Source organism: Triturus cristatus, chromosome 12 (assembly GCF_964204655.1).
Source record: "Triturus cristatus chromosome 12, aTriCri1.1, whole genome shotgun sequence".
Taxonomy (NCBI): Eukaryota; Metazoa; Chordata; class Amphibia; order Caudata; family Salamandridae; genus Triturus; species Triturus cristatus.
The window spans coordinates 499,148,990-499,174,430 of record NC_140595.1 but is presented as its reverse complement, the minus strand read 5'-3'; positions in this window follow the sequence as shown (position 1 = coordinate 499,174,430).

Below are 25,441 nucleotides of genomic sequence, written 5' to 3'. Positions count from 1 at the left end.
ATACAAAGAGTTCCCTGGAATACGATCAAGCCAACCCTCACCTTTAGGAGTCAGGGTTAGGGGTGGGCGGAATTTGCGAAATTCACTTTCGCAAATTATCGCGAAAATGTTAAAAATCTCCGCAAACACGCGGAAATATCGCGAAGATGCCCGTTCGCGGTATTTTCTGCGTGGTCGCGGCTCGCCAACTTACCCATGCGGTTGCTCGAGGGCGCGGCCATCTTGTTTTCACTTGTCTCGCGGTGCATGATCGCGAGAAGAAAGATGTGATCGCGCGATGAATGACATTACTGCGGGCGCGAACTGTCGCGAGACAGCGCAAATTGCTACCAACAATCCAACATCTCGCGGACAACGCGACCAGATCGGGAAAACTTGTCGGCGAACGCGGGGATTCAGGTAAGGCGATCGCGCGCACGCGAGAATGTATTATTTTACAGCGCGAGCAAGAAACAAACTATCGCTAAGCTGCAGAATGCGGAAATTTTGACATTTTTGCGTTTTCCGGGGACCGCGAAAATGCCAAATTATCGCAATTTCCGCGAACGGAACGGAATTTTGGCCCAGGCCTAGTCAGGGTGAACCGGAAGTTGAAACATGCCACTAGTAGAGTGGGTGAGGGTTGTAAACAAAAAAGGATTATTTTTCCTTTTCCCCACTTTTTACTGAAGTGGCGTTGAGTTGTGACACACACACTTCAACGCACTTTTCATCATCAGGCAAAGGGATACTTTTTTGTTTGATGTAGAGTTCCCCATATACCACACTGTCAAGAAGTCCCTTTGTCTGATTTTAAGGAGAACCACAAAGAAAAGATATATATGCAATTATTCTTGATGGAAATTTCTTAGACGGTCAGAGGTTTCTTGATAATCAGGAATAGCCCTGGTTCTCCTGGACCAGTATTATGAAAACCTGTTCTTTACTATGCTTTGCTGAACTTTGACATTCATATCCAGCACCATTTTGTTTGTTGAGAATGATAGTGTCATCATTTGGTCAAAGAATTGTACTAATTCGAATAAACTAATCAGCAAAGTGGAATCTACTAACATACAGATGGACTCGAAGTATTCAAGCTGTTTCCCATAGGCTTGACCAGTTAAAAACACATTTTCAACTAACTGCGAGAAGCCACCTAAATCAAATCGATTGATTTTCGACAGCTAGCATAATGCAAGAGGTAAAAAGGACAGCAAGGTAAGAGCAAAGGAATCGGTAAGCTATCTCACAAACGAACTCACCGAGCAGATTTGAAAAAAAAATGAAACTGTATCACACTGCAGATACAATGCAACATCCTGGTTTCCTTCTATGTCTATATTTCGTTTAAAAGCTTCTCCCCCCCCTCCCCCATCGACTACCTCCCCTTGAAATATGTGTGCATCTTCAGAATAGAACATCCGTTTTCAAAGTATGGTGTTTCTGTCGCACAAAAGCCAGATTGTGCTGGAGTTAATTGATGCAAAACCTCTCAGAGCCATCAAGCAACTGAAACCTCCACAAAGAATAGTGAGGGGTTTTATAACTGATTTAAGCGGTGTATCGTTTTCTAGCAGTCTCTAGACCTTATTCTTAGGTTAGTACAATATGATCCCTTTTGTGACTCGGGCTCTGTTTCCACATTTATCAGAAGCGAGCTAATGTGCCACTCCAAACATGATATATTTCACCGTGCTGGTGCTGACTTCAGCTTACTAATTGCCTGACAGCGTTTTCTTTGTTTAGCTTTCACTGTGATCATCACACTCTTGTTGTACTGACAGTAGAAATATTCAGTAACAGAGGACCGAAATACATCATAAGCAGAACTGTACTAATCTTTCATAATGGGTGCGCTTTTGGCATCACGCAGAGCACGTGCATGCAGCCATTGTCAAGAGCTGCATGTCCTGAGCCGCGCGAGCCATGACTGAAAGCATTGTTTGACAAAGCGGTATGAATCTGCACAGCCCGCAGAAACATCAAAATGCAGAATTTTGTTTTCTGGGGCTTTTGATCTGCTTATGAAACAGAGAATGGGGCGTTAGAGTAACAATGGTAACAATGTGTTCGAGTTAAATCTAATCAGGTTATTTTTCAGAGGAGATTTCTGTACATGTGGGCATCAGCAAAAAAATAACACAATCATAGAAAATATTTATGTTTCGAAACAAAGTTAGTATTTCTTCTTTTTTGCTGGGCTGCCTGTCTAATGGGCTTTCTGAAGAGCGATCTAAAGAACTAGTGTGCAATTTTTTTTTTTTTTTTAATTCTTGGTAAAATTAAAGTTTACACTCAGTGATGTCTGGTGATCAAAAGGTGTGCCAATCAAAACGGATTCCTCGCCATGGTTATTGTGGCAGGGTGAGCAGCTTGAGTCGTTTTTTGAGGAAATTATAAATTCATCAAACCAATATCTTAGAAAATGTTTCAAAAGCCATTGGAGATGCAGATGTAGTGTTTTGCGTGTGCAGCACTGGGCAGATGTACCTGGGGTGCAATGGCCTCTTCTTTCCAATAATGGGGGTGATTAGCATAGCGGGCGGACTTAAGTCCGTTCCTCACTCATGCAGCGGTCCCGCCACCCCAATCATGATGTGACCGCCACAGCGGCGATCACATCAGGCATTTCAACATTGCGGAGGGTGCTGCTGGCTGCAGCATCCGCCGCAATGGTAAAATGCCATGTTGTGCATTGCCATGCACAACGTGGCAGGTACCGCGCGGTACCTGCCACCCTGTGCATGGCAATGTAGGGGGGTACCATACGTACCCCCGAGTGCAGCCCCCCACTCCCGGGGGCCCGCAACAGGCCCCCAAATTAAATCCCCACCAGCTTTTCCATGGCGGCATCGCCACCATGGAAAGGCCTTGAATGCCACACATCCTAATATGGATGTCGGTGTCCACTAGGCACCGCCACCATATTGTGGTCCAAATCTGCCCGGCCATTGCCGACTGGCGATACCCCCGCCATTATAATATGGCGGAGGTAAATCAGGTTGGGATGGCGATCCGTCCGCCATCTTAATCAACCCCAATATATTAGTACAATTGTGATGACGTGGTGTTAAGAAATAATTTTGCTTGTGCCACTATATCAGCGTTGTTACTCAAATACAGTTATGTTAGTGACATCTATCATTATTGCCTATGGCCGACACAACTGAATGGTGAGGAGGTTATGGGAGCAGGCCACACCCCTGAAATGACCTGACAGGGGTGCTCACCAGGGCCTTATGAATGGTGCGATTGCATGGACCTATGTGACGTCTCTGCCCTGCTGCCTAGATCACAGTGGAGAGCCAAAGACTGGACCCAGTTGAGCACAAGACCTCAGTCTGTGACACTACATGCAGGGAAGTGTGGAGCGAGGTGGAAATCCTCATTGTGGTGTGGCAGCTGGCCCATAAAGGGGCATCCTCTTGGCAGAGAAAGTGGAGGCAGCAGCTCCTCATGTGGTCCAGCAGGAACCCTATATGAGACTGATCCTCACAGACACCTCCTACAAAAGGTCATCCAAGGTGGGAAAACATTAAGGGTTACTAATAATCCTGAAGACCCAGAGCGGGGTCCACACCAATCATAAAGATGCTGATCTCAATGGCCAGTTACAGCCACAACCTTATCTCAGCCAGCCCCTCTTCACGAGTCAGGGAATGGCATGCTTGCAACCCTAGTGCTACATCATGGCAGGTCTAGGAAAGCACCCACGAACAAGGCACTTCATTGCTGCAACGCCACAGGTGGTGAAGAGACTCTGAGCATCTTCACCAGAAGAGACATTACAAGACCTGAGATATGGCACAATCGTCATCTCTCCACACCAGAGTGAAACTACATAAAGTAAAACACACCAGCAGCAAGGCATCTATCCCATGCATTAAACCATTTGTTGTCATGGAGCGGGCCACCTATGACCTAAGTAACAAAGTGAAGCTCTTGGTCGAGGGGCTTGAAATGCAGCCACAGGAGCAGAGGACAACAGGAAATGCACACTGCTCCTTCATTCGGCAGGTGAAGACATATACAAACTATCCTGCAATAAAACGGACCCCCGTTTACCTAGGACAACCTTGTGCTGGTGTTATCAGCCACTTTGACACCATGGATAATCCTGACTATCAACGATTCCTTCTTCCTCAAGCCAACCAAGGCTTGGAAAAGTCGATGAATGCATTAATGAAGCTCACCAGCCCATCCACCTTTGTGATGAAACAAAAGAGATGCAAACACAGTTTAAGCAGGGGTGCATGCCTGTCAAGCTGAGAGAACAAATACTACAAGGGTCATGCAAATCAGTTCAAGACATTCTGACCCTTGGTCACTCAAAAGAACTCTTGAAGGCTCGGGCATCACATATTTAGTCAGCCCCCCACAAGTCTATCAAAAGTGAACTAATTAACAAATTCTCCTATTCTGGAACCTCGCAAAAGGGAGAGGTCATATCAACTGTGTGGGCACTGTGGTGGACTTTTTCTTCATATTGGAAACTGCCCCACCAGAGGCAAGAAGTGTTAAGTTAGTGGACAAATGAATCATTTTTCAACGGTATTCTGATTTATCCCATCCAAAGGGGACAATGCACAAGAAAGCAGTGAATGTTGTTTATCATCAGTGGGTGATTCAGATGAAGATGACATGGATGGTGGGGAAGGAGAAAGCATCATGCAATTGAATAGTTTCAAAGGGCAAAGACCTGATATGAAATCAATGTGATGGTCCAAGAAACCTACGAGCCTCTCGCCTATCGCTGACTATCAACCTACCAAGATGAGAGTATATGCCCACATGTACACAATCACCCTCCCAATGGTAGGGATGTTTGTCAGCAGACATTACACACAAAAACAAGAACACTTCCGAAAAGGTGTTTGTTATAAGAGGGAGGATAGGCATAAGAGCTTAATTTAAATCAGTTGTTTCCGGTGCTCGGCACCAACACTTAATTATTAACACTGGCAAATATGACAGTCGTCCACATGGTGGTGAAGTTTGTCAAATTTAGAGATGAGTATAACAACAGATGGTTATTAACTCAATATACATAAAAAATGATTAATACCTGCCGCCCACGCTATTCTCATAGCTGTGGCGGCCAAGAATTGTCTGAATTGTCACACTTGTAGGAGTGTGGTAGTTCGAAATTGTGTTGGCACTATCATTAGAAGTGCTGGTATGAGCAGTGGGTGGGGGAAACTGTAGTGGTCTCCTAACAAGGGCTCTGCCACTTATGTTTTTTACAAATTAAGCATCGATAGGCATGCTGCTAAGCTGTCACACAGACTGATTTAGTTTGCTCTTAGCATGCATATCACAGAGTAGTTTAGCTGCCAAGCACTATGGTGAAAGCCAGGACGGGAGAAAAGGACATTACCAGAAATGTGTAATTTTTCAAACACTTTTAGTTGGTCGAATGTATGATGTTACAATGCATACATTTACAAAGCATGCCTTTACAACACAGTTTTTACCTCGCAACATCCTTTACAATGCATTCTTTTACATCGCATGCCATTACATAGCATTTTCAGAAACTACCTTTACAACGCATTCCATTACATCGCATTATACCTTTACAATGCATACCATTACAATTCATACCATTACATCGCATTTAAGGTAAGTGTTGGATAGTATAGGGGTAATAATTACTTTTCTAACTCCAGTGAGTGCAACAGTAGGGTAAGTGTTGGATAGTGTAGGGGTAAAAATTACCATTCTAACTCCAGTGAGTGCAACAATATGGCAAGTGTTGGATAGTGTAAGGGTACTATGCGTTGTAATGGTATGCATTGTAAGGACTTGCGATGTAATGTCTGCATTGTAATGACATGCGATGTAAAGGATGTTGCGATGTAATGACATGCAATGTAAAGGATGTTGCGATGTAATGACTGCTATGTAAAGGTAGTGCGATGTAATGACTGTGTTGTAAAGGTTGTTTCCCAATCTAACAATGATGGCTCTATGCTGAAGGGTGACTCGTCCCACAGGGTGAAGTATACAAAGGTGACAAAAATGCAGAATGAAATGCTTCCTGAAGGACAATTACAGCAAGCAAGTGTCACTCTGCTGAATTGCAAATCTAAAAATTAAACCTTCAACATTTCAAGCAAACACTAAATACTACAAACAAAGTAAGGTTGACAGCAAATGACAGGTAACAAAAGCAATAAAAAACTAAAACTATGTTGCGATAACAAATAATTAAAATTATGCTACATATTTATTTCTCCAACATACAGGTGGATCCTCTATAAGAAGGAAACACATTAAAAGCAAAAGAAAATAAAGATATAGATTCAGTATTATTTGAAATACAAAAAAGACCATTTCAAAAGTAATAATTTTAACTAAATCTCAAAACTAAAATTACAGTAAAAATTATCCTTTAACATGTTGGATAAAATAATAAATCAAGCAAACCCCTAACTAAATTTTACATTTTAAAAATAAACCAACACAACAAACAAAGGGGCAATATTAACAAGGAACAGGGAAAATTAACGCTAAGGGCGCTTAGCGTTAATTTTTTTAACGCCCGCTATCGCTGGATAATATCGCCTGGTTATCGCGTTATTAACAACGCTAACCGCCTAGGCGATAAAAAATCCAGCGATAGCGGCATTTGGGAGGTTATCGCTGGTAATGCAGCGATAAAACTACAAGGATAGGGATATCCTTGTTGATAGCCCATGGTGGATTTAGACATGTAATCCACCTCCCATTGGATTACATGGCTAAGTCTGAAAATTAGCAAACGTAAAAAAGCAGCGTTAACCGTGGTTAGCTCTGCTTTTTTTGTCTCTAACAGGGTTAGCATGAAGCTTGATAATAGGAGAAATGTCGCTTCCTCTAAACTGACTGCAGCAAATGAAAACTGTAGGAAAAATAACACCAAACAGGACTAGGAGAGCAAAAATATACAACTAAACTGAAGGAAAGACACCTAAGGTAAAAGGAGCAGCTGCAATGTAAAAAGGTTAATATAAATACAATAACATACATTTAAACAATATATATCTATGTTTATATTATTTTGTATACTAAATCCCACAGATAGAATGTTAGAAAAAGCAAAACACATCAAAGCCCAGAAATGGAAGCTGTAATTAAATTATGAAGGTCATCCTTGTAGTAAGGAGAACGTCATCAGTGAGAAAACACACTGGAAATGCACCAAATATTATACAAACGCATGCTATGGCAGGGCTACCACTAAAAAACAAATGGATAAAACTGTTAGGGAAAATAACCTTCCCCTGAGTATTAATGAAATTGAAGTCAAAAATATTTTACACGACCTGAAAAAGGCCTTTCAGAGCTCACAAGAACCAACATAAACGCTAATTATTAAAATTAAATGAAGTGTTCTGGAACAGGCAACTGGCCAACTCTCTGACTTACCATCCCTTAACAGATTATTTTGTAGAACACATAAAACAGCCAGGAAAACACCAGGGGGGATATGTACGAGGACTGGCGATAACTACCGCTAACGTTAGTTAGCGGCAGTTTCCTTACCGCTGTGTACAGCGGAAAGCTATCGCCTTGTTAGCGACGTATGTACAAGATGTTGCTACATGGCGATAGCTTCAGGGATCAGCGGTGAAAACTGCTGCTAACATTAGCATGATGGCGTTAGGAATTCTGGCGGGCAAAAACCAACGAAAGACCTCTGAGGCGGAAGCCGGAGGTGGTGTGACTCGTGTTTTTGAATTGTTTATTTTGTGCTTACCTCATATTTTAAAACTTTGTGTCCTATACAGAGATCCTCTCTGTATTTTAAATTCCCGCAAGCACTTGACATACAGCGGATTTAGCGCTGTCCCTTGCATTGATTCACGGCCGCCATCGCTAGCGTGAGGCCACACCCACCCGCTAGGCCACGCCCACCTCCCCTCTCCCTAAATGTGCTTCCCACGCAAGCGCAGCGGACGAGCGCAGCGGGAGCGCCGTTTGCGCGCCGAAGGCGCACCTAAGGCAAGCCCGTCTGCGCCCGTCCGCGCCGGGACTGGGCCCAGGGCCATAACCCTTGCCCGACCGACGCCAGATACCGACAGGACGTACACAAGCCATGACTTATTGGCACTTCAGCCAGCGCCCAACACTCGCTGTACAAAAATAGAACCTTCAGGATTACATAGCCAGTCTGCTACCTACTGCCCCCATTGTAACCACACAATACCTTTACGATTACCTGTCGTAAATACGGTATCTGCAAGGAATGGAAAAACAGCTGTCAGAACAATTGCCCTTATCAATGCGCGCTCACTCGTTAAGCATGCTGCATAGGCAAGAGATCTCAGACCTCATTACTGACTTTAAATTGGATGTTCTGTTTGTCACTGAGACATGGACTGATGAATCTTCAGAGCCAGACTTAGCCATAGCAGTACCGGATGGTTACAAAGCATACCGCCAGGACAGATTTAGACAAAGAGGGGGTGGGCTAGCTATAATAGCCAGAGACTCATATCCTGTCAGAACGATTCCCATCCCATCCATATCCTGTGAAGCCATGCAGTTTGCCATCAAGTTATCACCTTTGTTTAATTTCAAAGGAATATTGATATATCGTCCCCCTGGAACAAAAACAGCCTTTCTCAACAGCATCAACACAATGATTGAATCAGTTGCCACTGAAAGTGCATTTACGGTCCTAGGTGACCTGAATTTTCACTTGGACCAATTCCATCTAACTGACACGGTCACCCTAACTTCCGACCTGGAAATACTAGGGTTAAAACAACGGGTCACTTCCCCCACTCACCTAGCCGGCCACATCTTGGATCCCATATTTTCCAATTTAGAAAGCCTACAAATAACCAATATACTACCTCTGCCATGGACTGACCATCATGCTATTTTTGCTATTATCACCATTAAAACTCCTTGCGATAACAAACCCACTCCCATCCCTCAAAAGCCTTTTAAAGATTGGAAAAACATCAATCTTGACGATCTAAGGTCAAAACTGGATCATACTTGCCCAGTACTATCTGCTGACCCCAATTCAGCACTACTTCAATTGCACTCCTGGCTGGGTTTGGCCACGAACCAATCAGCCCCGACTAAAGAATTATCTAAAAATAGATCTAAACCCACTGCTCCTTGGTATAACGAAGAACTAAGGGCACAAAAGCAAATCAACCGGAATAAGGAGAGACAATGGAGGAAAACCTACGATATAGCAAGTAAAGCAACCTATAAGGAATCTCTGGCACTCTACAAAGCCATGATTACAAAGGCAAAAAAAGACTACTATACTGATCAAATTCAAAAATCCCAAAATTCCAGTAGACGATTGTACCAAATCACAAAATCACTGTCAGGCAATTCCCCGGATCTCACTCCCCCCCCGTCACAATCTTTATGTGACTCTTTAGCCTCTTTTTTCTTTAACAAAGTTGACGATATCTATCAGGCATTCTCGGCAAACTCACTTCCCAGGACAGTCAATTCCCTCATTTTACCTTCAGCCAACACGTTCCCCAGCTTTCAACCAGTTACAATGGACCAAATCAAAATCATAGTGTCCACCATTAAATCAGGATCGGCCCTGGACCCTTGTCCACTCTCAGTGCTTCTGCCGGTAATGGACTCCATCATTCCACTACTCACCCAAGTATGCAACACAACTCTACTTACAGGCACTTATCCAGACCCCTTAAAAAACACCCTACTAAAACCCTTGTTAAAAAAACCTTCCCTGAATAAAAATGAGCTAAAAAACTACAGGCCCATTGCGAGTCTCCCGTTTGTGGCTAAGGTGATTGAAAAAGCGATGAACATTCAGATCTCTGAATTTATTGAGAAACACCATCTCCTGGATGACACGCAATTTGGATTCCGGAAATACCATGGGACAGAGACAGCCTTGATAAAGGCCGCCGATGATATCAGGGTAATCCGGGATCAGGGGGGAACAGCCATCCTAGTAATGCTGGATTTATCAGCGGCCTTCGACACGGTCGACCACACAATTTTGGTCGATCGTGTCGAGGGATTTGGAATCTGCCACTCCGCTAAAAATCTAATTGCCTCCTTCCTAGCCAAAAGAACGCAGGCTGTCATCTTAGGCCCATTTCAATCGGCACAACTTTCATCTCCCTGCGGAGTTCCTCAAGGCTCATCCCTTAGTCCGACACTTTTTAACATTTATGTGTCGGACCTTGCTAAAACCATCAAAGCACACGGGATGAGCCTAACCTCCTATGCCGATGATACCCAGTTGGTACTGGCAATCAAAGGTGACGGAGATCAAGTGGCTGAAAAATTTAAGAAGGGACTTATCGACATAGGAGAATGGATGGCCACTAATTGCCTCAAATTAAACTCAGATAAAACTGAGGTGGTCATATTTGGACCTCTTCTCCCAGCCTGGCCATCAAGTTGGTGGCCAGATGCCTTCGGTACCCCTCCCACTCCAACCGCCAAAGTTAGGAACCTCGGTATCGTTTTCGATGAAGGTTTACACTTCATGGATCACGCCAATAAAACAGTTTCCACAGCACATCTAAAACTAAAGATGATCAGAAAAATTCAACCTTTTCTCCCGGAGTCTGCCATCAAAACTCTGGTCACCTCCCTAGTACTCTCCGCTCTGGATTACTGCAATGGCCTCTTTCTTAACGCTCAATCCAGAGTAATAACCAAACTACAAACTATCCAGAACGCAGCAGCACGCCTGCTTTCAGGAAAAACAAAATATGAATCAATATCAAGAAGCATAAAGGATTACCACTGGCTCACCGTTCGAAACAGAATCCATTTCAAGTCCCTTTGTATCGTGTTCAAAGCGCTCAATAATCAAGGACCTCACTTTTTGAAAGAGCAGCTGCAACCGTACAAACCTAGCAGAACGTTACGTTCAGCCACCCTCGGCCAACTGGTCATTCCTCGTACAAAGACGGTATCCTGGGGTGATCGACGCTTCCTGGTGGCAGCCCCAAAGCTCTGGAACACTCTACCCCTAAACATCAGGCAGAGCCCCTCCCTCCTTCACTTCCGTAAGCTCCTAAAAACTTGGCTGTTCGATCAATGATTCCTCCTTCCCCACGTTTTTCACCACAAGTAACTGGTTTCTTAGCGCCAAGACGCCCTAGGGTATATGCTGCGCTTTATAAATATCAAAAATAAAATTAATAAATAAATAAATAAAATAAATTAGTGATAGTGGAGTTTTTTTGCTTCTATTGGAAAAAATAGCCTATCAATCGACCTCCAATAGAAAATAGGCACAAAAAAACAATGAAATGCAGAATGGAGCAGCCAGGGCCAAGTGCAGCACACATCAACAACCCCCTCAAGCCACCCAACGTCCAGGATGACCAGAATGAGAGCCTGGATGTCTCGCAGGACCTGCATATGGAGCCTGGATGCCTCACTGGACTTGTGTCTGGAGCCTGGATGCCTCGCTGGACCTGCGTCTGGAGCCTGGAGTGGGAGGCGGAGGAGCTTTGGAGTCGATGAGGCGTGGCAGTAGACATTGAGGTGCGGCGATCGCCCATCACGGGTGGTGAAGTCTGACAGGTCGCATGGAGACACGTTGCTGACCTGTGTGAGAAGATAGCCTTGAGCCCCTTGGAGCTGTGAATGGTAGAGGCGCTCCTGCGCACCACCGTAGGGAGGTCTGCATTGCATACTATGATCCACCACTACACCGAGGTGCACGGAGGGGATTACCAATGGCAATCACATGCATCACAGGCTGGATGGTGTTGCGCTGGCCGGACACTGTGGAGGGTGAGGCCCTTGAGCTGCGCCAAACTTGTGTGGCGGGAGTGCTGCAACTTCACGCCTAAGAGGGCCCTGCTGCATCAACTGCATCAGGAGGTTCCCCAGCAGACCTGGAGGTGACTGCTGTAGCCAAGCTTGTGAAATGCCACCTGGCTGAGGCTCTTGCTGGCTGAGTCACAGATTTGGAGAGAGTGCAGTGGATTGTGCCACGGTGTCAATGTCCAGGTAAGGAGAAGGTGGGACACGTAGCGGAGGAGGCCCGGGGTTCGAGTTGCGCAGGCCTAGCACCTGTAGATGACACACCCCCAGTGAAGGTTCATCTGCTATGGCCGAAGAGCATCACCCCACTGCTCTCAAGCAGTACAAGAAGAGGAAAAATCATCACATGATGTTAACTTCCTGATGTAATCATGCCATGTTTCCTTTGCGGGCGGGAGGGTGGGTAGGGTTTGCTTCACTCACAGAGGCCCGGCAGGGGCGAAGTGGCATGCCCACTCAAGTGCACAATGACTGTTTGGTCGGCCCACTCAGGCTGTATAAAGCAGTCATGCGCACTGTCCTGTTTGCAATGCAGGCTGCATTATAGCCTGCATGCAGAACAACGCCTTGTCCCGGCACCAATGACCAATCCCAATGCCGCATTGCAGCATCGTGATTGACTGTGGGGAGGGAGCCTGGCTGCCTACTTCCTGTTCCTGGAAGCAGACTTAGGAGAGCAGGAGCAATGAAGACACGGGACCCGGCCTCGAGGTAAGATTTCTCTCATGTAAATATTTACAACACCTGCACACACCCCCCGCTTCCATGCCCCATCCAGTGTCCGTTCTGACGTTTCCCACCTCCCAGCTGTCCAGTCCCCCCGCTGCACTTCTCAATGCCGGCCGCTGTGCGGCCATGCGCAGCGGGCATACCACTGGTGTGCCAAAGGAATATATGAAGTTACGACGCCTACCATTACATTGCATTCCATTACAATGCATACTAATACTTGGCATATTGCAACAGTAGGGAAGATGTTGGATAGCAGAGATGTAAATATTACTATTCCCACTACAGTGAGTGTAACTCGAAAACTAACCTTTGCACCCCAAAGCAAACCCTGAACCCTTAAATTAATCTTTGAGCCCTTAAACACATCCTAAATATCATATTTGACCCAAAGGAACACCCCAATTTTCATAATTGACCCCAAAACACACCCCAAATTTCAAATTTTACCCCATCATACACCCCAAATTTCATCTCCGACACCCGAAACCCATACCCACCCTAAAACTTACTGACACACAATGCGTTGTAATGGAATGCGATGTAAAAGCACCTACGTTGTTGTAGTTATGTTGTAAAGCCATTACGATGTAATGCCTGCATTGTTATAGACGTCTCCAGTACCAAAGGCAAGCCCCTCTGCATCTGTCTGCCCCTGGAATGCACTCAGCACCAAGCACCCTTCCTCTCGGACATTCCCCCGCTACGATGCCAGCACCCTCCTCGCCATCAACCCTGGACGCCACATCGCCTGCCAGGACCAACCTCTGCTCCGGTTTGGACATCTCCATCACTGACGGCTACTAAATCACCCGCAAGGACCACCCTGACCACCCAGGAGGAGGCATTGCCATCACCTACAGAAGCGCACTCCAACTGACCACACACTCTAATGACCCAATGGTGACCATGGAACACCTCAACTTCCAGATCCAGACCAACCCCAACCTCATCCTCTGCAGCACCCTCATCTCTAGTCCCCCTGGGCCATGGACCCCCATTCTCCGATACCATTATTGACCTCATTGCACCCCAGGCTCTCCCATCCACCAACGACATCCTACAGGGTGAACTCAAGTTCCACCTGGACAACCCCAGTGACCAGAACACCACACCCTCCTGGCTAAGCTCCCCAACATCAGACTCAAGCAGCTAGTCACCGCAGCAAGCCACATAGCAGGACACATGGTCGAGCACGTCTCCTCCGCCAGCGGGATCTTCAACTACAGCCACACCACCGGACCATCCTGGACTGACCATCATTGTATACATCATGTCTTCACCATGCCCACCATATACCACGGCCAGCATCGCCCCCCCTTGCAGCTGGATCAAGGTCACCGAAGAACGTCTCGTCAACTCCTTCAGCACCACCACTCCGCCAACACTTAGAGACGATTACTCCGCAGCGTGCAACCGCCATGATGGAATAGACATTCCCCAACACTTTCTAACCACACATAAAAAAGACAGCCTATTAATATATGACAACCTTAATATGTTAAACAAATGATCATTTGTGCTACCAAAATAAATGGATAATGAAAGGTGCTTTTGAATCCTGCCCTGCCCTCCACCATTCAGTGAAATATACTTTATACATGGTCATAATCAAAATACAAACTTCACATCAGTATATATTCACTGTTCCCTAACAAACAAAGTGCAACTTACAAGGAAATGCTAACACTTATATAACAGCTATAGTCATGACAAAATCATGATAGATTTTCAAAAGGCAGTGATTTCAAACATACTTAAAATCTATCCACAAACTGAAAGTCAGATATGTGACTCTCACTTTAATCAGAGCATATGGAGGTACCGCCAAAAATCCACACTGAGTAGAGAATATTCAACTAACCTCCAAGTTGCAAACAAAAAAAAAACCGCAATACATTTAGCGTATGTCCCTGTAACTGAAGTCAATAAGCATTAACATCTCTAATTGAATCCTCCTAGATACAACAGCATGAAACAAACCTTTAAAACTATTTTGAAGATACATGGGTTGCTCGACTACAGTGATCAGGCCAAATTCATGAGTCCAAGTATTACGTTCCAAGGTTGAATGTTCAAGACAGCACCATGTTCCAAAAGAGAAAAGGCAAATAACAGAGTGAAAGTGTGGCACAGTTTCTTCAAAGAAACCCTTGGAAGAAGCCATCCTACACTCCATCAATTCCTTGGAACACGTACTAAAGAAAAAGATACCAAATCAACCAATAGTTTCCAAACAAACTAAAACAATGTGTAAATGCTTAGCATGTACAGTTAGAATCTTTGCTTAGAACCAAGCATGTCTAGACTCAACAGCAAGAACCCTATTTAAAACACCATTAACCTCCCTAAATCACCTAAAACAAGAACACTCAAATGTCATTAATATCTATTTATAAATATTGTAAACAAAAAGATATCTGAATACAAAAATTCAAAAGATAAACATTCAGATTGCTAATAAAATGTTTACTATGATAAGTATTTAACCCCTTCCATGCGGGGCGGATTCCCCCGCGGTGCTGACTGATGTCTGCGCGGGCGTGGTCATGACGGAACGGTTCCGTCATGAGCACAGCTCAACCGTGGCTCATGACGGAACCGTTCCGTCATGAGCACCGAAGGGGTTAAATATAAATAAACACACAAAGCAAAATAACCAATTTAAAAAAAAAATAAACAAAGGATTTTCTATCAGCTATAAAAATATGCTACCACCATAACAAATATAACAACAAAATAAACAAACTTAATATAAAAAGAAACTCACATAGCCCATGCAATAACATAAATAAATGAAATAAAATAGCCAATGCAATTTTGTAGCCAAAGTCCTGGTGAGTAAAATGTCAATCAAAAAATACAATCCCCCAAAGACAAATACCAAAATTAAACAGACAAAAATAGAAAGTCTAATAGTGCTCCAATAACCCAGGAAATCTATTACAAACCAAAAATAAATAAATGTAAGAAAAGCAAAAGAATCAAGGAAAATGTAAAAAGTAATTTAGGTTAAAAAAATCCCATGCTGTTTAACAATCAATCTTAACGTCATGAAGAAAAAACTTTAAAAGAAAAATGTTTAAACCATTCCAAAAACATATTCAATCCTCTTATAAAATAAAGCACAGAAAAAAGAATTAAAATGAATGATAAACATATAGAACACACATATAAAATACAAATAAACAATACACTTCTCAATGAGACATAACACACTACCATAAACTAACACACTCTACACTAAAAAACAATATAACAAAACAACATTAAATAACAAATATTGGCCTAATTACATCAAATAAATTTCAATTCTGCCACTAAACCCTTCCAAAACAAGTATAAGTTTATAATAGTGCCACATGAACCAGAGAACCGCAATAGTAAACTGTCACCGTAAACTCATCAAACCACACAAATGACAAACAAGACTACAAAATCAAGGAAACTGGAAGAAATGACATACAAATGAAAAGAAAAAAGACTTCCATCCAATAGAAATCATTGCTAAAAAGTATACTTTATTTATTAATATAATTAATTAACTAGGTGTTGAAAATGTTTAAAAAAGTTTCTGTGTCAAACAAAATGAAGACAAATATTTTATATATAAATATATTAAAAATACTCAAAAGAATGTGAAATCAATTACGTTCAGTACTTGTAACATATCATGTTTACAAAGCATAAGAAATGGAAAAAACTGCATGTATGTTTAAAATGACTGTGCAGCATGAGTACAAACAAATAACTATGAAGAAAAATGCACAAACACTACAAATTCATCATATGGGTATTAATAATGAATCTAACGTAAAAAATAATTTATGTTTGAAAAAAAATGTAAAAAGTATTGTATTTATTGTAAAATGCAATGCCTGCTAAAAATGACTTATCTCAAAATAGGCCTGTACGAATATATATATAATAAAGTCTGAATAAATGGTGTTTTACATAAACTAAATTAATTAAAAACACATCAAACAAACAAGTTACTATAACCTTTTAATGTACAAAATAAGAAATCCAAACTAAAGCTAACAGTTTAGGGTTATCAAATTTACTATTCCCCAAATTTTTTTGCCACATTGGAAGATGTTTTATACTTTAGAGAGGTCTAATTTACTACTATTTAGGGGTTGGGGGTGTCAGATTTACTTTTCTAATTCCAAACGTAATAATATTAGGGAAAATGTTGAACATTCAGGGGTTCAGATTTACCATTTTAACTCCAAATTTAACTACATTGTAAACTACGTAAGAATATGGGCGGACTAGATATACTATTGCCACTCAAAAGCTAACCACATTGGCAAAGTGATGGACATTCGGAGATTCAGATTTACCATTTCGACTCCAAACTTAACATTTAAGAATATGGGGGAGCCAGATATACTACTACCACTCCAAACTTAACCACATTTGGAAGTGTCAGACTTTTTAGAGGTTCAAAATTACTATTTCCATTTTAAACTTTACCACATTGAGGAAAGTGTTGAACTTTATAGAAGCTAGATTTATTATTTCCACTCAAAACATAGCCACATTTGTGAAAGTGTTGTACTTTGAGGGGGTCAAATTGACTAATTCCACTCCAAAATTAAACATATGGCGGAAAGTGTTGGATTTTGTGGGTAAAAAGGTTCAAAGTTACTACTCCCACTCCTACCTTTACCATTTAGAGGAAAAAGTTGGACATTGGGGGAAGGGATCAGATTTCAAATTCAAGGCAGCCTTTCATAAATCAGTCAATAAATAGAAGAATGCACACGGAATTAATAAACTGTGGCAAGTGTTGCTTACCTCACAGCAGGAAAAAAGTAAATAACTTTGGCAAGTATTCCAGTATGGCTCTCCTTCTGTCTGATATCAGTCTTATGATGGCATTGCTTGTAGTTAGCTGCTGCTAATTGCTTTCAGTTTCTTTTCATAGAGTGACCAGTCATTTCCCAAATAGTGTACCACTCTTTCTGTTATTTCTTTGTTTTCCTGTCCCAGGAGATGGACCATTATTAGCTTGTTGAATAACAGCATGAATCTCGATTCCTTAATTATTGTCCACCTTTAAAATGTTGTACTGCGATATTAAGTTTGGCATTAGAGCAAGCATGAAACAAATTAGAGGTCTCAAATAATGGGCAAAGTTTGGACAGAGTCAATGCAAGGCTTTATCTTGATTTCATGGCTCACTATCTGTCTTATATAAGGATCTCTGTCCAGCGTACATATATCCTGAATTCAAATATGGCATCGGTTTTGAGGAGGCTCCTTTTCTTTAGGCCTTGTTTCAAAATGTTTGTTATCAATACATAGATTGTGCTCTGAGTTTTCACCTGACAGTATAAAACAAGGAGATGTTCGCTAATCTATCCCAAGTTGGTAAATATCACAAATCAGCCTTCAGAGGGGCTGTTGCTGAGGGATGAGCAATGATTTATTTATAAACAGTAAAATCCCTTAAGGGTTTCCTCTGCTCTTGTAGAAATGTCTTCCAGGTGGTTTGTCCAAATTACTTACCATGATTATACTTCTCAAAACAATTGCCTGATCACCTATTATGTGTATTTGGTAAAGTTTTCTCTTTGATCCATGGCCTAACTTGAGCTTGTTATTTCTTTTAGCAGTTATTCATTTTGACTGCATGCATCTACATTTATGCCATGAAGAAGTAATCACCTGAATTGGGTTGTAGCAGGATCGTGATAATATCCAGATGAGGGATTTCTTGAGAAGCTTTAAGTACTTCTGCATTTTTATAGTTGAAATGCTGTTAAAGAAAAGAGGTGTAGCCTTTTGTAACCACTCTATTTGTCGAAAATATCTATTGATACTAATTCAAAAATTGACTTCTGAACTTGAATACTTATTTTTATACAAGAGTTTCACATACACATTTATGTTCTCCAGTTTTGTCCACAGAAGTTGTCTGTTGGCAATAGCCAAACTTGCGAGAAGTCATAAAAAACTTAAGCTCGTGAGAAGTCAAGAAAGGTTGAAGACCTGATCCACTGTTAAAATGAGCTCACTATAGAGCCCTGGAAGGTATTCAGTATGATGTTTTCTTCGATGCATGATTCAATGTGTAGGAGCTGGGGTTGGGAAAGTTGCCTTTTTATATAGGCGGACTGTCTGGATTTTCTTCTATGGATCAGATTAATAAATTGTGTATAAAAGCAGCAAAGGCAGAGGAGAGAAAGTTAAATGACAATATTTGGGGGAAATTGAAGGATTTGTGAAGACTCATGCTGGGGAATGAGACTCTGTTGTCGTTTAGGGATAGAATTGTTTCTAATATTAAATCCTTCATAAACAAACCTTTTTCGAGCGCTAACATTTTCTGTTTGAATTTAGAGTGTATCATAATGATGTCTCTGTCCATTGACATGGAACTTGTTGACTTACCTCCACATCACCACCATCCTGATGGAACATCACTTACTCCCGTTGAAGGTACTGCAGCATCTTCAAAATCAGCTGCATTATTTACAAAGCCATCAGAACCAGCAACCTCGCTTATCTTGCAGACAAGCTCACCATCTCTGGTTATTTTAGGCACATCAGCAGCCAAGGCTCCCTTAGACTGCAGGCTAAAAAATGTAAGGAGAAAAAAAACCCAGCCATTTTCCATCATGCACCAAGGATCTAAAACAACATCGGCGTATCCGTTAGGACCTCACCAATGATGCTCCATTTTAGGAAAGACTTGAAGGTTCACCACTTTCAAAAACACTATATGACAATGTATTAACCACCCACAACCCAGCATTCTCACATATCACATGTTGTCTTTACACCTGCCTTTGCCGTTTACAGCACTCCACTGCCTTTTAGCTGGGTTTGTGCCATTGAAATAGCATATATATGCCTAGATACATACATACATATATACATTCATACTTCTGCATTGCACTGTCTGTTTGTTTTCATCAGTCTCTTGACTGTATAATATTTTAGAGGAATTGGTGAACCCAATGTTAGCAGGAATGTTTGTATTTAGATTCCTTTTTGAATTCCTAATCCTTTGGCTGGTTCTTTGTGTGAGAAGTTATCTTTTAGTTTTCTCTATGGTACTTGATATTTTGTGGGTCACTGCTGGCTCAATGCAGTTTGTAACTATGTTGTCACAATTTTACATCTCATTAAAACAGCAGCACATGAGTTCATTAAATTCATTTGATATAGGTGCTGACATGCCACATGTGTAATTCATCAATTTTGATGGAGTTCGATTAGATCCTGGATCCGTTTCAGATCTAAACGCCTACATTCTCTGGATCAAAGTCTTCCTTAACAATCAAATCTAGAATAAAGTTACAACTGGAAGATTGTGACCACTTTCTACATGCCATTAGACTGTGTTCTCGTCCAGACAATACCATCACTTTAAATGCATTGAGATGTAGTCTATTATTGACTTGGGTCTTTTAGTTATAGTGTGGAGTAATTCTCCAACAGGAAGCAATTATGCCTTTTGCTCTTTTTTGTCTCCTTTGCTGCATCCGTGCACATTGATGTGTTCAAATTGTGTAATGGAATGTCTCCCTTCTCCGCCTCAAAATCTGAGTTTTGCATTTTTGTGTCCATACATGGAATTCATAACATCATTGTTATCATCATGTTCATGAAGTTAGCGTTTAGGGCTTCCTGAAGGTAGTCAAGTTTTTTTGTGGAATGGCTTAACTGTTTCTGGAGAAACACTGATATTATATGTAAGGACGTTCAAGTCTGTGCACCTCTTTAATAGGATTCTTGCAGTAACATTTGTCCAAGCTCCATATGGACTATCGCTCTGTATAAATCTGTTCTGCCACTCATATGAAGCCCACTAGACTAGAGTGTCTTCCTGAGCAATTGAAAGAGGTGTCAATTCCTTGTAATGTCCCAAGCTGACAAAGTTGACAAGGCTCCGGGTTTGTGAAGTGCTATGATTGAGTATGCACTTAGAAATCCAATCAAATAGGTGATCTTCTACATTGGATGTCACCACTGCTATATTCCATGAGAGAATTTTCCAGGATTTAGAGGTAGTTAGCTCGTCCCAGTAATTGGTCACTGTTTGTCTAGCCAGGAGTTAGCAGTCATTGATAATCTTTTTATCCTTCCTATTGGTAATTCAGGCTCCCAAACAATTCTTGTGATTTATGTTGGAAAAGCCACTTCACAATCTTTCTGCCTGGCTGTAAATTTGTTCTAATTATCACACCTCATGGCATTATACTGGCTTTATGCTTTTAGGATCTTGGTATGATACCAAGACATCATTTTCAGAATATCATCTGACATAAATATTGTTTCCTAAATATTGTTTACAATATTATTTCCCCTTTTGCATTAAATAATTGAAATACATACATTAAGTGGGGCAATATTTCTGTAAATGATATTTAGGAGGCAATATTTACGGCAGATGATATTACTGTAATAAATATTCTGTCATACAACCTTTGATCTTTCCATTTTTCACTACTGATGTCAATGCCAATAGCCTCACCAGTAGGTTCCCTTTTTGGCCATGTATCTCTGCCTCGCTGGACAATTGTATGCTAGATCAGTGCATTTGCAATGTTCCTGTGGAATTCATTGAAGTATTTGAATAAAAATGGATAGAATATATATTATTATGTCGATATGCAACTAAATTATTGAACTCACTTGGAATTATGTGCCTTTGAGGACTTGCTATTTCCCCTAGTTCATCATCATCTTTGTCTGAAATGAATTTTCCTTGATGGTATTGTGATGAACAGTCCTGACTGGTTCTCACCCCATTTCAGTCAAGATGGCCATTCTGCTTTGTAACTGAAATGATCTTTATGAGTTTAAGGCCCCTTCTACAAACGGTACTCCCCTTGCATTTCCTACTTAGCCACTTAAATACGTAATACAGGAATAAAGAGTCATTAAGGTTTTTCAAGATATAAACATTTCTTGAGTCACTGAACAGATAGGTCCTTCACTTTGGGGCTGGTAAGTTTTGGGAGCTCACTGGATTTATTTAGTCACATGAGATAGTTTGCTCTAATGAATGTGTCCTTTTCATGTGTATCTAATTGAGTCCAACATTTTAGTTGATTGTAGCAAAATTGTGTAGGTGTTTGTTTGACCTTTTACTGATATTTATGATTTGCCATACGCTGATTAAGCTTTCCCTTTTGTGTATGTTGATCCCCCTTTTTTTGGATTGCCAGTCCCATCCCTGCCTTGATGCCCTCGTTCCTTGTACACCTTTAGCTTCTGAGTCCTCATGATAAGCTATATCATCATTTATAGATGCATTTATGGTTTGCTTTATAAATGCTTCCCCAGAAAGCGCCCTACGATCACTTTAGGGATCGCATTGTAAGCACGAGTCACTAGTACTTGCCCCATTTGAAAGATGATCATCTCGTCAAGACTCCACAGACGAAGCTCAGCTGCCTGGTGTAGTGCATTTTAAAGGCAACTTTTGCCAGGCCGGAAGCACCTCCATCACTAGTGCAGGTTCTGCATGGTCTATCAGCAATGCCCTGGGATAAATCATCTAGTCAAAGAGTTGTATTGGGATCTTTTGGGCCCTCAATCTTGGGCTTCTCTTTTGGTGCCATGAGTTGTCCTGGGAGATGTGTATGTTTATGTCATGAACCATTTAATTGTGAATGAGATCAGGTTTAAAAACCTCAACACCTCTCACCTGGAGTTCCCTGAATGCCCTTTCCTGAAATAGAACTGGGGGAGTCAGTTCGAATCTAGGGGGTGGACAGCTGCCACATTGCAGCCTCTCATAAACTGTTAGAATGGACACAGAAAGCAGAGGAGCCAATCTATCAGGACGAAGACCAATAGCTCTTACACATCACAGACTGTGTGCAACCTGGAGAAGCAAGGACAGAGGGATAATTTGCATATACTGCTTACATTTATGTTTGTGGCCTATAAACTGTGATCCTGTGAGCTCATTACGCCACTCAAGAAGTGGCAGGAGTTAGCCAAGATGCATTGAGGTCCACATCCAGGCACTTACCTGCTAAACCCTGATGTCAATATGGCTCCAATTCCCATTTTCTGTCCCTCTCATCCACCCACGCTGCAACTTGGCTGCACTCTACCCTCTCACAAACAGACTTGACTGCTACAAAGTGAAACACCCAACAACAACCCAAATAAACCCTAACTGAGCACTTAGTGTAGGACAGCAGGACTACCATTACTTGAGGTGGGTGATATCAAGGGGCAGATTTACAAGCCCCTTGCGCCACCAGTGCGTCACTTTTTGTGTCATACCGGTGGCGCATTTTACTGCTCCATATTTACAAGGACAGGAAAAGCCACCCTGCTTGACTTTTCCTGTCCTTGTAAATATGGCACCTTTGCACGCAGCACTTTGCGTGAAAGGGGTGTTCCATGAGTGTTGCTGTGCTCTGGAAATGCGTTTGAATGCTACGCCTCCCCAGGGGAGGCGTAGGGAGGCGAGGAGAAATTTCTTAATTTCTCCTCATTTTCTTTTCCTCTTTCTATGCGTGCTGCATTCTGCAGCACACATAGAAAGAGGAAATCACCTCTAATTATTGTTTATGTTCACTAAGGGTTCCCTTCCTGCACATAAACAATCATTGAAACAATGACTTTTTCAACTTCTATGTGTGCTAATGCAGCACACATAGAAGTTGAAAAACGACATTTCAGATTGTTTTTGTGCAGGAAGGGAACCTTTCCTGAACAAAAACAATCTCCTCACGATGCAGACATCCTTGAACCATGGTGCAAGGGTGCCTGCGTTGGCGCATGGCAGCAGTTTGTGCGCCAGCACAGGGGGAAGCACAGAGATGCGACATATTGTTGTAAATATGTCGCATCCCTGTGCTTTGAAAGTGACTTTGTGCGGCGCAGCCAAATGGCTTGTGTTCCGCACCGAGTCACTTTCTCTTAAATCTGCCCCCAATTGTTTGTGAACCTGCAAATGGGGCAGCAGGGGTTTTGTAAAGCCAATAGAGAAAGCTTAGTGTTACTTAAACTCCTGGGGCCACGTCTTCCATTTATTAGCACTCAGGGTAATGCAGTATGATTTACTAAACTAGGCACCATAACTTGTTTGAAAGTTGATCACTGCAGAGTGTCGAAATGGGGCAGATTTCGTAAAAAGTGTAGCAAAGAATGGTCAGCCCAGCGAAGCATGGCCTGCTTGGGTCAGTTTAATCTGCATTTTTCTAACTGGAATGCTCTGATGGGTGCCATGTTGTACACTGTCAAGCATATGTAACAGGTAACCAGTAACAATGACCTGAGCGTTTGTCTGTGGCATTGCATTTGGCATGGATTTGCCACTGCGTTTTATATATGGATTTCAGACCAAAATAAAGTCATTCTTATACACTGGTTTTACAAAAACAAGAAGAAAAATAAAATGATGGTTAAGCATGAATAGAATGAGGGTGACGACCTCCACAACAAGGTCACCCGACACCTATTATGTTATGTGATTGGGCATAGCATTGGGCAATTAAATTAAATGATCACTATGTTGTATCTGCATACAGTTCCGAGTTGGGGCAATTTTTAGACTGTTCTCCATGTGACACACTGTGCAGCAAAGATTATTCCACAAGAATACAAGACTCAATGTCAGAAGCCATGATGCGCTTCAGGCATTCTGTGGTACTCTTTTTTTGGAGAAAAAAAAGCGGGCTTTAAGGATGTGTCTGTGATTTCCAATTCCCAGTGTGGCAGAGTATTTTCACCCTCACCCTGGCTTTTTCCCACTCAAATCCCTCCTGGATTACTTTGAGGAATTAGGATAGGAGAAAAAGATCCTGAAACCGAGTACTGCAGCTCAGAATGAGGGGTGCACTGTTATTAAACCAGTCGTGCTTATGATCTCACCTTGCTATCAACACAACTCAGAATGTTAAGGTAAAACCACCCCATGGAGCCCAACATAGTAGGGTATCAGTATTTTCTCAGGCTGTGTTACCACCAAGAAATACTGTGGGTCTCAGAATGAGGGCAATAGCCAACCCTCCTCTTTGTTTGCCCTAAGTTATCAGGGTATGCTCAGACGTGGGTCCCTTACTCACTTTGCCACCAGATTCAAGCTAGCCTGGCTGATGAGGGGTGTTTCTCTGAAACCGGATGCTTGTTTCTGGTCCAGGGAAGACCTGGCTTGGCAGATCGGACTGGACTGTTCCCATGAGGAACAGGGTCAAGACTGATTTGCATATGGCTGGGTCTGAAGAGGGGTGGCGAAGTGAGCTAAAGAATGATGATGGATTCAACCCAGATCTGTGACTGAAGGTGAGCATCTGAAAAGTTTCAGCACTCCGTCCATCCTCTGCTTGTGTTTGCTTTGTTCGCCCTAAGTTGGCAGGGTATGTCCAGACATGGGTCCCTTGCTCACTATGGGGCATATTATCAAGCCAGCCGATAAAATGATCGCCGCTTTAGCGGCAGAAAACTGTGTTGACACATTGGCAGCAGTCTGGGATTTTGTTTGTTTCAGTTTATCTTTAAATTTACTGTTCCAAAATAGCTGCCACTATTTTAGAATGGTTAGTTAAACAGTAACATAAGCATAGAATGCAACTCAAATCTAGAGAGGTGAGTGGCCTAGTAGCAGTGTGCAGCTCCTGAGAACGCACTGAAAAATTGAAAAGTGAGGAAGAGAGAGGAGAAGCAGGAATTTGGGGGAGAGCCCTGGGTGAGTGTAAGGCGTGGTGGGAGGGAGCCTGAAAAAAAAAGGATGGAAAGAGGTGGGCAGGAGGAACTAGGATGAGCCCAGGGTGGGTACGAGGGTGGTGGAGTGAGCAGGACAGGAGAGAGGACGAACGTTTTTAAAAAGTAGTAAAATGGTGGTGGAAGATAACTGAACAAGCAACTGGGGTAGAGGGGCGAGATGGAGGGAAGAAGCAGCCAGAATAGAAATGCATTCCCATGGAGACCTAATAGGTAAGTGAAAAAAGAGTTCCCTCACTTT